At 43.5% G+C, this 13,863-nt stretch overlaps 1 protein-coding gene across 1 annotated transcript in view; it reads left to right on the top strand.

The window, feature by feature from the left end:
- The window catches only part of itpr3 (inositol 1,4,5-trisphosphate receptor, type 3), a gene marked incomplete at both ends in the record, with an annotated part of 214,717 nt that overhangs the window by 179,703 nt on the left and 21,151 nt on the right, over positions 1–13,863 (top strand). The window lies entirely within an intron of this gene.

The raw sequence follows: 13,863 nt of genomic DNA, 5'->3' as shown, positions 1-13,863 counted from the left end.
ATAAACAAGGGGCAGATAAACAAGGGGCAGATAAACAAGGGGCAGATAAACAAGGAGCAGATAACCGAGGATCAGATAAACAAGGGGCAGATAAACAAGGGGCAGATAAACGAGGAGCAGATAAACGAGGATCAGATAAACAGGGAGCAGATAAACGAGGATCAGATAAACGAGGAGCAGATAAACAAGGGGCAGATAAACAAGCAGATAAACAAGCAGATAAACAAGCAGATAAACAAGGAGCAGATAAACAAGGAGCAGATAACCGAGGAGCAGATAAACGAGGGGCAGATAAACGAGGGGCAGATTAACGAGGAGCAGATAAACGAGGAGCAGATAAACAAGGAGCAGATAAACAAGGGGCAGATAAACGAGGAGCAGATAAACGAGGAGCAGATAAAAAAGGAGCAGATAAACTAGCAGATAAACAAGGAGCAGATAAACAAGGGGCAGATAAACAAGGAACAGATAAAGGAGGAGCAGATAAACAAGCAGATAAACAAGGAGCAGATAAACAAGGAGCAGATAAACGAGGAGCAGATAAACAAGGAGCAGATAAACAAGGAGCAGATAAACGAGGAGCAGATAAACGAGGAGCAGATAAACAAGCAGATAAACAAGGAGCAGATAAACGAGGAGCAGATAAACGAGGAGCAGATAAACAAGGGGCAGATAAACAAGGGGCAGATAAACAAGGGGCAGATAAACAAGGGGCAGATAACCGAGGAGCAGATAAACAAGCGGCAGATAAACAAGGGGCAGATAAACGAGGAGCAGATAAACGAGGAGCAGATAAACGAGGAGCAGATAAACGAGGAGCAGATAAACGAGGAGCAGATAAACGAGGGGCAGATAAACAAGCAGATAAACAAGCAGATAAACAAGGAGCAGATAAACAAGGAGCAGATAACCGAGGAGCAGATAAACGAGGGGCAGATAAACGAGGGGCAGATAAACGAGGAGCAGATAAACGAGGAGCAGATAAACGAGGAGCAGATAAACGAGGAGCAGATAAATGAGGAGCAGATAAACAAGGAGCAGATAAACGAGGAGCAGATAAACAAGGAGCAGATAAACGAGGAGCAGATAAACAAGGGGCAGATAAACAAGCAGATAAACAAGCAGATAAACAGGGGGCAGATAAACAAGGAGCAGATAACAGAGGAGTAGATAAACAAGGGGCAGACAAACGAGGGGCAGATAAACGAGGAGCAGATAAACAAGGAGCAGATAATCGAGGAGCAGATAAACGAGGGGCAGATAAACGAGGAGCAGATAAACAAGCAGATAAACAAGCGGCAGATAAACAAGCAGATAAACAAGGGGCAGATAAACAAGGAGCAGATAAACAAGGAGCAGATAAACGAGGAGCAGATAAACGAGGAGCAGATAAACGAGGAGCAGATAAACAAGGAGCAGATAAACAAGGGGCAGATAAATGAGGAGCAGATAAACGAGCAGATAAACAAGCAGATAAACAAGCAGATAAACGAGGGGCAGATAAACGAGGAGCAGATAAACGAGGAGCAGATAAACAAGGAGCAGATAAACGAGGAGCAGATAAACGAGGAGCAGATAAACTAGAGCAGATAAACGAGGAGCAGATAAACGAGGAGCAGATAAACGAGGAGCAGATAAACGAGGAGCAGATAAACGAGGAGCAGATAAACAAGGGGCAGATAAACAAGCAGATAAACAAGCAGATAAACAGGGGTCAGATAAACAAGGAGCAGATAACAGAGGAGTAGATAAACAAGGGACAGACAAACGAGGGGCAGATAAACGAGGAGCAGATAAACAAGGAGCAGATAAACAAGGGGCAGATAAACAAGGGGCAGATAAACAAGCAGATAAACAAGCGGCAGATAAACAAGCAGATAAACAAGGGGCAGATAAACAAGGAGCAGATAAACAAGGAGCAGATAAACGAGGAGCAGATAAACGAGGAGCAGATAAACGAGGAGCAGATAAACAAGGAGCAGATAAACAAGGGGCAGATAAATGAGGAGCAGATAAACGAGGAGCAGATAAAAACGGAGCAAATAAACTAGCAGATAAACAAGGAGCAGATAAACAAGGGGCAGATAAACAAGGAGCAGATAAACAAGGAGCAGATAAACGAGGAGCAGATAAACGAGGAGCAGATAAACAAGGAGCAGATAAACAAGGGGCAGATAAATGAGGAGCAGATAAACGAGGAGCAGATAAAAAAGGAGCAGATAAACTAGCAGATAAACAAGGAGCAGATAAACAAGGGGCAGATAAACAAGGAACAGATAAAGGAGGAGCAGATAAACAAGCAGATAAACAAGGAGCAGATAAACAAGGAGCAGATAAACGAGGAGCAGATAAACAAGCAGATAAACAAGGAGCAGATAAACAAGGAGCAGATAAACGAGGAGCAGATAAACAAGCAGATAAACAAGGAGCAGATAAACGAGGAGCAGATAAACGAGGAGCAGATAAACAAGGGGCAGATAAACAAGGGGCAGATAAACAAGGGGCAGATAAACAAGGGGCAGATAAACAAGGAGCAGATAACCGAGGAGCAGATAAACAAGCGGCAGATAAACGAGGGGCAGATAAACGAGGAGCAGATAAACGAGGAGCAGATAAACGAGGAGCAGATAAACGAGGAGCAGATAAACGAGGAGCAGATAAACAAGGGGCAGATAAACAAGCAGATAAACAAGCAGATAAACGAGGAGCAGATAAACGAGGAGCAGATAACCGAGGAGCAGATAAACGAGGGGCAGATAAACGAGGGGCAGATAAACGAGGAGCAGATAAACGAGGAGCAGATAAACGAGGAGCAGATAAACGAGGAGCAGATAAACGAGGAGCAGATAAACAAGGAGCAGATAAACAAGGAGCAGATAAACGAGGAGCAGATAAACAAGGAGCAGATAAACGAGGAGCAGATAAACAAGGGGCAGATAAACAAGCAGATAAACAAGCAGATAAACAGGGGGCAGATAAACAAGGAGCAGATAACAGAGGAGTAGATAAACAAGGGGCAGACAAACGAGGGGCAGATAAACGAGGAGCAGATAAACAAGGAGCAGATAATCGAGGAGCAGATAAACAAGGGGCAGATAAACAAGGGGCAGATAAACAAGCAGATAAACAAGCGGCAGATAAACAAGCAGATAAACAAGGGGCAGATAAACAAGGAGCAGATAAACAAGGGGCAGATAAACAAGGGGCAGATAAACAAGGGGCAGATAAACAAGGGGCAGATAAACAAGGAGCAGATAACCGAGGAGCAGATAAACAAGCGGCAGATAAACAAGGGGCAGATAAACGAGGAGCAGATAAACGAGGAGCAGATAAACGAGGAGCAGATAAACGAGGAGCAGATAAACGAGGAGCAGATAAACAAGGGGCAGATAAACAAGCAGATAAACAAGCAGATAAACAAGGAGCAGATAAACAAGGAGCAGATAACCGAGGAGCAGATAAACGAGGGGCAGATAAACGAGGGGCAGATAAACGAGGAGCAGATAAACGAGGAGCAGATAAACGAGGAGCAGATAAACGAGGAGCAGATAAACGAGGAGCAGATAAATGAGGAGCAGATAAACAAGGAGCAGATAAACGAGGAGCAGATAAACAAGGAGCAGATAAACGAGGAGCAGATAAACAAGGGGCAGATAAACAAGCAGATAAACAAGCAGATAAACAGGGGGCAGATAAACAAGGAGCAGATAACAGAGGAGTAGATAAACAAGGGGCAGACAAACGAGGGGCAGATAAACGAGGAGCAGATAAACAAGGAGCAGATAATCGAGGAGCAGATAAACGAGGGGCAGATAAACGAGGAGCAGATAAACAAGCAGATAAACAAGCGGCAGATAAACAAGCGGATAAACAAGGGGCAGATAAACAAGGAGCAGATAAACAAGGAGCAGATAAACGAGGAGCAGATAAACGAGGAGCAGATAAACGAGGAGCAGATAAACAAGGAGCAGATAAACAAGGGGCAGATAAATGAGGAGCAGATAAACGAGCAGATAAACAAGCAGATAAACAAGCAGATAAACGAGGGGCAGATAAACGAGGAGCAGATAAACGAGGAGCAGATAAACTAGGAGCAGATAAACGAGGAGCAGATAAACGAGGAGCAGATAAACTAGAGCAGATAAACGAGGAGCAGATAAACGAGGAGCAGATAAACGAGGAGCAGATAAACGAGGAGCAGATAAACAAGGGGCAGATAAACAAGCAGATAAACAAGCAGATAAACAGGGGTCAGATAAACAAGGAGCAGATAACAGAGGAGTAGATAAACAAGGGACAGACAAACGAGGGGCAGATAAACGAGGAGCAGATAAACAAGGAGCAGATAATCGAGGAGCAGATAAACAAGGGGCAGATAAACAAGGGGCAGATAAACAAGCAGATAAACAAGCGGCAGATAAACAAGCAGATAAACAAGGGGCAGATAAACAAGGAGCAGATAAACAAGGAGCAGATAAACGAGGAGCAGATAAACGAGGAGCAGATAAACGAGGGGCAGATAAATGAGGAGCAGATAAACGAGGAGCAGATAAAAACGGAGCAAATAAACTAGCAGATAAACAAGGAGCAGATAAACAAGGGGCAGATAAACAAGGAGCAGATAAACAAGGAGCAGATAAACGAGGAGCAGATAAACGAGGAGCAGATAAACAAGGAGCAGATAAACAAGGGGCAGATAAATGAGGAGCAGATAAACGAGGAGCAGATAAAAAAGGAGCAGATAAACTAGCAGATAAACAAGGAGCAGATAAACAAGGGGCAGATAAACAAGGAACAGATAAAGGAGGAGCAGATAAACAAGCAGATAAACAAGGAGCAGATAAACGAGCAGATAAACGAGGAGCAGATAAACAAGCAGATAAACAAGGAGCAGATAAACAAGGAGCAGATAAACGAGGAGCAGATAAACAAGCAGATAAACAAGGAGCAGATAAACGAGGAGCAGATAAACGAGGAGCAGATAAACAAGGGGCAGATAAACAAGGGGCAGATAAACAAGGGGCAGATAAACAAGGGGCAGATAAACAAGGAGCAGATAACCGAGGAGCAGATAAACAAGCGGCAGATAAACGAGGGGCAGATAAACGAGGAGCAGATAAACGAGGAGCAGATAAACGAGGAGCAGATAAACGAGGAGCAGATAAACGAGGAGCAGATAAACAAGGGGCAGATAAACAAGCAGATAAACAAGCAGATAAACAAGGAGCAGATAAACGAGGAGCAGATAACCGAGGAGCAGATAAACGAGGGGCAGATAAACGAGGGGCAGATAAACGAGGAGCAGATAAACGAGGAGCAGATAAACGAGGAGCAGATAAACGAGGAGCAGATAAACGAGGAGCAGATAAACGAGGAGCAGATAAACGAGGAGCAGATAAACGAGGAGCAGATAAACGAGGAGCAGATAAACGAGGAGCAGATAAACAAGGGGCAGATAAACAAGCAGATAAACAAGCAGATAAACAGGGGGCAGATAAACAAGGAGCAGATAACAGAGGAGTAGATAAACAAGGGGCAGACAAACGAGGGGCAGATAAACGAGGAGCAGATAAACAAGGAGCAGATAATCGAGGAGCAGATAAACAAGGGGCAGATAAACAAGGGGCAGATAAACAAGCAGATAAACAAGCGGCAGATAAACAAGCAGATAAACAAGGGGCAGATAAACAAGGAGCAGATAAACAAGGAGCAGATAAACGAGGAGCAGATAAACGAGGAGCAGATAAACGAGGAGCAGATAAACGAGGAGCAGATAAACAAGGAGCAGATAAACAAGGGGCAGATAAATGAGGAGCAGATAAACGAGGAGCAGATAAAAAAGGAGCAGATAAACTAGCAGATAAACAAGGAGCAGATAAAAAAGGGGCAGATAAACAAGGAACAGATAAAGGAGGAGCAGATAAAGGAGGAGCAGATAAACGAGGAGCAGATAAACGAGGAGCAGATAAACAAGGGGCAGATAAACAAGCAGATAAACAGGGGGCAGATAAACAAGGAGCAGATAACAGAGGAGTAGATAAGCAAGGGGCAGACAAACGAGGGGCAGATAAACGAGGAGCAGATAAACAAGGAGCAGATAATCGAGGAGCAGATAAACAAGGGGCAGATAAACAAGGGGCAGATAAACGAGGGGCAGATAAACGAGGAGCAGATAAACAAGGAGCAGATAATCGAGGAGCAGATAAACAAGGGGCAGATAAACAAGGGGCAGATAAACAAGCAGATAAACAAGCGGCAGATAAACAAGCAGATAAACAAGGGGCAGATAAACAAGGAGCAGATAAACAAGGAGCAGATAAACGAGGAGCAGATAAACGAGGAGCAGATAAACAAGGAGCAGATAAACAAGGGGCAGATAAATGAGGAGCAGATAAACGAGGAGCAGATAAAAAAGGAGCAGATAAACTAGCAGATAAACAAGGAGCAGATAAACAAGGGGCAGATAAACAAGGAACAGATAAAGGAGGAGCAGATAAACAAGCAGATAAACAAGGAGCAGATAAACAAGGAGCAGATAAACAAGGAGCAGATAAACGAGGAGCAGATAAACAAGCAGATAAACAAGGAGCAGATAAACAAGGAGCAGATAAACGAGGAGCAGATAAACAAGCAGATAAACAAGGAGCAGATAAACGAGGAGCAGATAAACGAGGAGCAGATAAACAAGGGGCAGATAAACAAGGGGCAGATAAACAAGGGGCAGATAAACAAGGGGCAGATAAACAAGGAGCAGATAACCGAGGAGCAGATAAACAAGCGGCAGATAAACAAGGGGCAGATAAACGAGGAGCAGATAAACGAGGAGCAGATAAACGAGGAGCAGATAAACGAGGAGCAGATACACAAGGGGCAGATAAACAAGCAGATAAACAAGAAGATAAACAAGGAGCAGATAAACAAGGAGCAGATAACCGAGGAGCAGATAAACAAGGGGCAGATAAACGAGGGGCAGATAAACGAGGAGCAGATAAACGAGGAGCAGATAAACGAGGAGCAGATAAACGAGGAGCAGATAAACGAGGAGCAGATAAACGAGGAGCAGATAAACAAGGAGCAGATAAACGAGGAGCAGATAAACAAGGGGCAGATAAACAAGCAGATAAACAAGCAGATAAACAGGGGGCAGATAAACAAGGAGCAGATAACCGAGGAGTAGATAAACAAGGGGCAGACAAACGAGGGGCAGATAAACGAGGAGCAGATAAACAAGGAGCAGATAAACAAGGAGCAGATAATCGAGGAGCAGATAAACAAGGGGCAGATAAACAAGGGGCAGATAAACAAGCAGATAAACAAGCGGCAGATAAACAAGCAGATAAACAAGGGGCAGATAAACAAGGAGCAGATAAACAAGGAGCAGATAAACGAGGAGCAGATAAACGAGGAGCAGATAAACAAGGAGCAGATAAACAAGGGGCAGATAAATGAGGAGCAGATAAACGAGGAGCAGATAAAAAAGGAGCAGATAAACAAGGACCAGATAAACAAGGGGCAGATAAACAAGGAACAGATAAAGGAGGAGCAGATAAACAAGCAGATAAACAAGGAGCAGATAAACAAGGAGCAGATAAACTAGGAGCAGATAAACGAGGAGCAGATAAACAAGCAGATAAACAAGGAGCAGATAAACAAGGAGCAGAGAAACGAGGAGCAGATAAACAAGAAGATAAACAAGGAGCAGATAAACGAGGAGCAGATAAACGAGGAGCAGATAAACAAGCAGATAAACAAGGGGCAGATAAACAAGGGGCAGATAAACAAGGGGCAGATAAACAAGGAGCAGATAACCGAGGATCAGATAAACAAGGGGCAGATAAACAAGGGGCAGATAAACGAGGAGCAGATAAACGAGGATCAGATAAACAGGGAGCAGATAAACGAGGATCAGATAAACGAGGAGCAGATAAACAAGGGGCAGATAAACAAGCAGATAAACAAGCAGATAAACAAGCAGATAAACAAGGAGCAGATAAACAAGGAGCAGATAACCGAGGAGCAGATAAACGAGGGGCAGATAAACGAGGGGCAGATTAACGAGGAGCAGATAAACGAGGAGCAGATAAACGAGGAGCAGATAAACGAGGAGCAGATAAACGAGGAGCAGATAAACGAGGAGCAGATAAACGAGGAGCAAATAAACAAGGAGCAGATAAACAAGGAGCAGATAAACAAGGAGCAGATAAACAAGGGGCAGATAAACAAGCAGATAAACAAGCAGATAAACGAGGAGCAGATAAACGAGAAGCAGATAAACGAGGAGCAGATAAACAAGGAGCAGATAAACAAGGGGCAGATAAACAAGCAGATAAACAAGCAGATAAACAAGGAGCAGATAAACAAGAAGCAGATAACCGAGGAGCAGATAAACAAGGGGCAGATAAACGAGGGGCAGATAAACGAGGAGCAGATAAACGAGGAGCAGATAAACAAGGAGCAGATAATCGAGGAGCAGATAAACAAAGGGCAGATAAACAAGGGGCAGATAAACAAGGGGCAGATAAACAAGGGGCAGATAAACAAGCAGATAAACAAGGGGCAGATAAACAAGGAGCAGATAAACAAGGAGCAGATAAACGAGGAGCAGATAAACGAGGAGCAGATAAACAAGGAGCAGATAAACAAGGGGCAGATAAATGAGGAGCAGATAAACGAGGAGCAGATAAAAAAGGAGCAGATAAACTAGCAGATAAACAAGGAGCAGATAAACAAGGGGCAGATAAACAAGGAACAGATAAAGGAGGAGCAGATAAACAAGGAGCAGATAAACAAGGAGCAGATAAACGAGGAGCAGATAAACAAGCAGATAAACAAGGAGCAGATAAACAAGGAGCAGATAAACGAGGAGCAGATAAACAAGCAGATAAACAAGGAGCAGATAAACGAGGAGCAGATAAACGAGGAGCAGATAAACGAGGAGCAGATAAACAAGGGGCAGATAAACAAGGGGCAGATAAACAAGGGGCAGATAAACAAGGAGCAGATAACCGAGGAGCAGATAAACAAGGGGCAGATAAACAAAGGGCAGATAAACGAGGAGCAGATAAACAAGGAGCAGATAAACGAGGAGCAGATAAACGAGGAGCAGATAAACAAGCAGATAAACGAGGAGCAGATAAACGAGGAGCAGATAAACGAGGAGCAGATAAAAAAGGAGCAGATAAACTAGCAGATAAACAAGGAGCAGATAAACAAGGGGCAGATAAACAAGGAACAGATAAAGGAGGAGCAGATAAACAAGGAGCAGATAAACAAGGAGCAGATAAACGAGGAGCAGATAAACAAGCAGATAAACAAGGAGCAGATAAACAAGGAGCAGATAAACGAGGAGCAGATAAACAAGCAGATAAACAAGGAGCAGATAAACGAGGAGCAGATAAACGAGGAGCAGATAAACGAGGAGCAGATAAACAAGGGGCAGATAAACAAGGGGCAGATAAACAAGGGGCAGATAAACAAGGAGCAGATAACCGAGGAGCAGATAAACAAGGGGCAGATAAACAAAGGGCAGATAAACGAGGAGCAGATAAACAAGGAGCAGATAAACGAGGAGCAGATAAACGAGGAGCAGATAAACAAGCAGATAAACGAGGAGCAGATAAACGAGGAGCAGATAAACGAGGAGCAGATAAACGAGGAGCAGATAAACAAGGGGCAGATAAACAAGCAGATAAACAAGGGGCAGATAAACAAGGAGCAGATAACCGAGGAGCAGATAAACAAGGGGCAGATAAACAAGGGGCAGATAAACGAGGAGCAGATAAACGAGGAGCAGATAAACGAGGAGCTGATAAACAAGGAGCAGATAAACGAGGAGCAGATAAACGAGGAGCAGATAAACAAGGAGCAGATAAACGAGGAGTAGATAAACGAGGAGCAGATAAACGAGGAGCAGATAAACAAGGAGCAGATAAACAAGGAGCAGATAAACGAGGAGCAGATAAACGAGGAGCAGATAAACGAGGAGCAGATAAACGAGGAGCAGATAAACAAGGGGCAGATAAACAAGCAGATAAACAAGCAGATAAACAGGGGGCAGATAAACAAGGAGCAGATAACAGAGGAGTAGATAAACAAGGGGCAGACAAACGAGGGGCAGATAAACGAGGAGCAGATAAACAAGGAGCAGATAATCGAGGAGCAGATAAACAAGGGGCAGATAAACAAGGGGCAGATAAACAAGCAGATAAACAAGCAGATAAACAAGGGGCAGATAAACAAGGGGCAGATAAACAAGGAGCAGATAAACAAGGAACAGATAAACGAGGAGCAGATAAACGAGGAGCAGATAAACAAGGAGCAGATAAACAAGGGGCAGATAAATGAGGAGCAGATAAACGAGGAGCAGATAAAAAAGGAGCAGATAAACTAGCAGATAAACAAGGAGCAGATAAACAAGGGGCAGATAAACAAGGAACAGATAAAGGAGGAGCAGATAAACAAGCAGATAAACAAGGAGCAGATAAACAAGGAGCAGATAAACAAGGAGCAGATAAACGAGGAGCAGATAAATAAGCAGATAAACAAGGAGCAGATAAACGAGGAGCAGATAAACAAGCAGATAAACAAGGAGCAGATAAACGAGGAGCAGATAAACGAGGAGCAGATAAACAAGGGGCAGATAAACAAGGGGCAGATAAACAAGGGGCAGATAAACAAGGGGCAGATAAACAAGGAGCAGATAACCGAGGAGCAGATAAACAAGGGGCAGATAAACGAGGAGCAGATAAATGAGGAGCAGATAAACGAGGAGCAGATAAACGAGGAGCAGATAAACAAGGGGCAGATAAACAAGCAGATAAACAAGCAGATAAACAAGGAGCAGATAAACAAGAAGCAGATAACCGAGGAGCAGATAAACAAGGGGCAGATAAACGAGGGGCAGATAAACGAGGAGCAGATAAACGAGGAGCAGATAAACGAGGAGCAGATAAACAAGGAGCAGATAAACAAGGAGCAGATAAACGAGGAGCAGATAAACGAGGAGCAGATAAACAAGGGGCAGATAAACAAGCAGATAAACAAGCAGATAAACAGGGGGCAGATAAACAAGGAGCAGATAACCGAGGAGTAGATAAACAAGGGGCAGACAAACGAGGGGCAGATAAATGAGGAGCAGATAAACAAGGAGCAGATAAACAAGGAGCAGATAATCGAGGACCAGATAAACAAGGGGCAGATAAACAAGCAGATAAACAAGCGGCAGATAAACAAGCAGATAAACAAGCAGATAAACAAGGGGCAGATAAACAAGGAGCAGATAAACAAGGAGCAGATAAACGAGGAGCAGATAAACGAGGAGCAGATAAACAAGGAGCAGATAAACAAGGGGCAGATAAATGAGGAGCAGATAAACGAGGAGCAGATAAAAAAGGAGCAGATAAACTAGCAGATAAACAAGGAGCAGATAAACAAGGGGCAGATAAACAAGGAACAGATAAAGGAGGAGCAGATAAACAAGCAGATAAACAAGGAGCAGATAAAAAAGAAGCAGATAAACAAGGAGCAGATAAACGAGGAGCAGATAAACGAGGAGCAGATAAACGAGGAGCAGATAAACGAGGAGCAGATAAACAAGCAGATAAACAAGGAGCAGATAAACAAGGAGCAGATAAACGAGGAGCAGATAAACAAGGAGCAGATAAACGAGGAGCAGATAAACGAGGAGCAGATAAACGAGGAGCAGATAAACGAGGAGCAGATAAACAAGGAGCAGATAATCGAGGACCAGATAAACAAGGGGCAGATAAACAAGCAGATAAACAAGCGGCAGATAAACAAGCAGATAAACAAGCAGATAAACAAGGGGCAGATAAACAAGGAGCAGATAAACAAGGAGCAGATAAACGAGGAGCAGATAAACGAGGAGCAGATAAACAAGGAGCAGATAAACAAGGGGCAGATAAATGAGGAGCAGATAAACAAGGAGCAGATAAACAAGGGGCAGATAAACAAGGAACAGATAAAGGAGGAGCAGATAAACAAGCAGATAAACAAGGAGCAGATAAAAAAGAAGCAGATAAACAAGGAGCAGATAAACGAGGAGCAGATAAAAAAGAAGCAGATAAACAAGGAGCAGATAAACGAGGAGCAGATAAACAAGCAGATAAACAAGGAGCAGATAAACGAGGAGCAGATAAACAAGCAGATAAACAAGGAGCAGATAAACGAGGAGCAGATAAACAAGCAGATAAACAAGGGGCAGATAAACAAGGGGCAGATAAACAAGGAGCAGATAACCGAGGAGCAGATAAACAAGGGGCAGATAAACGAGGAGCAGATAAACGAGGAGCAGATAAACAAGGGGCAGATAAACAAGCAGATAAACAAGGAGCAGATAAACAAGGAGCAGATAACCGAGGAGCAGATAAACAAGGGGCAGATAAACGAGGGGCAGATTAACGAGGAGCAGATAAACGAGGAGCAGATAAACGAGGAGCAGATAAACGAGGAGCAGATAAACAAGGAGCAGATAAACAAGGAGCAGATAAACGAGGAGCAGATAAACGAGGAGCAGATAAAAAAGGAGCAGATAAACTAGAAGATAAACGAGGAGCAGATAAACGAGGAGCAGATAAACGAGGAGCAGATAAACAAGGAGCAGATAAACAAGGGGCAGATAAATGAGGAGCAGATAAACGAGGAGCAGATAAAAAAGGAGCAGATAAACTAGCAGATAAACAAGGAGCAGATAAACAAGGGGCAGATAAACAAGGAACAGATAAAGGAGGAGCAGATAAACAAGCAGATAAACAAGGAGCAGATAAACGAGGAGCAGATAAATAAGCAGATAAACAAGGAGCAGATAAACGAGGAGCAGATAAACGAGGAGCAGATAAACAAGGGGCAGATAAACAAGGGGCAGATAAACAAGGAGCAGATAAACAAGGAGCAGATAACCGAGGAGCAGATAAACGAGGGGCGGAGCAGATAAACAAGGGGCAGATAAACAAGCAGATAAACAAGCAGATAAACAAGGAGCAGATAAACAAGAAGCAGATAACCGAGGAGCAGATAAACAAGGGGCAGATAAACGAGGGGCAGATAAACGAGGAGCAGATAAACGAGGAGCAGATAAACGAGGAGCAGATAAACAAGGAGCAGATAAACGAGGAGCAGATAAACGAGGAGCAGATAAACGAGGAGCAGATAAACAAGGGGCAGATAAACAAGCAGATAAACAAGCAGATAAACAGGGGGCAGATAAACAAGGAGCAGATAACCGAGGAGTAGATAAACAAGGGGCAGACAAACGAGGGGCAGATAAACGAGGGGCAGATAAACAAGGAGCAGATAAACAAGGAGCAGATAATCGAGGACCAGATAAACAAGGGGCAGATAAACAAGCAGATAAACAAGCGGCAGATAAACAAGCAGATAAACAAGCAGATAAACAAGGGGCAGATAAACAAGGAGCAGATAAACAAGGAGCAGATAAACGAGGAGCAGATAAACGAGGAGCAGATAAACAAGGAGCAGATAAACAAGGGGCAGATAAATGAGGAGCAGATAAACGAGGAGCAGATAAAAAAGGAGCAGATAAACTAGCAGATAAACAAGGAGCAGATAAACAAGGGGCAGATAAACAAGGAACAGATAAAGGAGGAGCAGATAAACAAGCAGATAAACAAGGAGCAGATAAAAAAGAAGCAGATAAACAAGGAGCAGATAAACGAGGAGCAGATAAACAAGCAGATAAACAAGGAGCAGATAAACGAGGAGCAGATAAACAAGGGGCAGATAAACAAGGGGCAGATAAACAAGGAGCAGATAACCGAGGAGCAGATAAACAAGGGGCAGATAAACAAGGGGCAGATAAACGAGGAGCAGATAAACGAGGAGCAG

This window comes from Borostomias antarcticus (genome assembly GCF_949987555.1).
Source record: "Borostomias antarcticus genome assembly, chromosome: 3".
Taxonomy (NCBI): domain Eukaryota; kingdom Metazoa; phylum Chordata; class Actinopteri; order Stomiiformes; family Stomiidae; genus Borostomias; species Borostomias antarcticus.
Note: the sequence above shows the minus strand (reverse complement) of the source record. Positions and strands in the feature narration are given on the sequence as shown.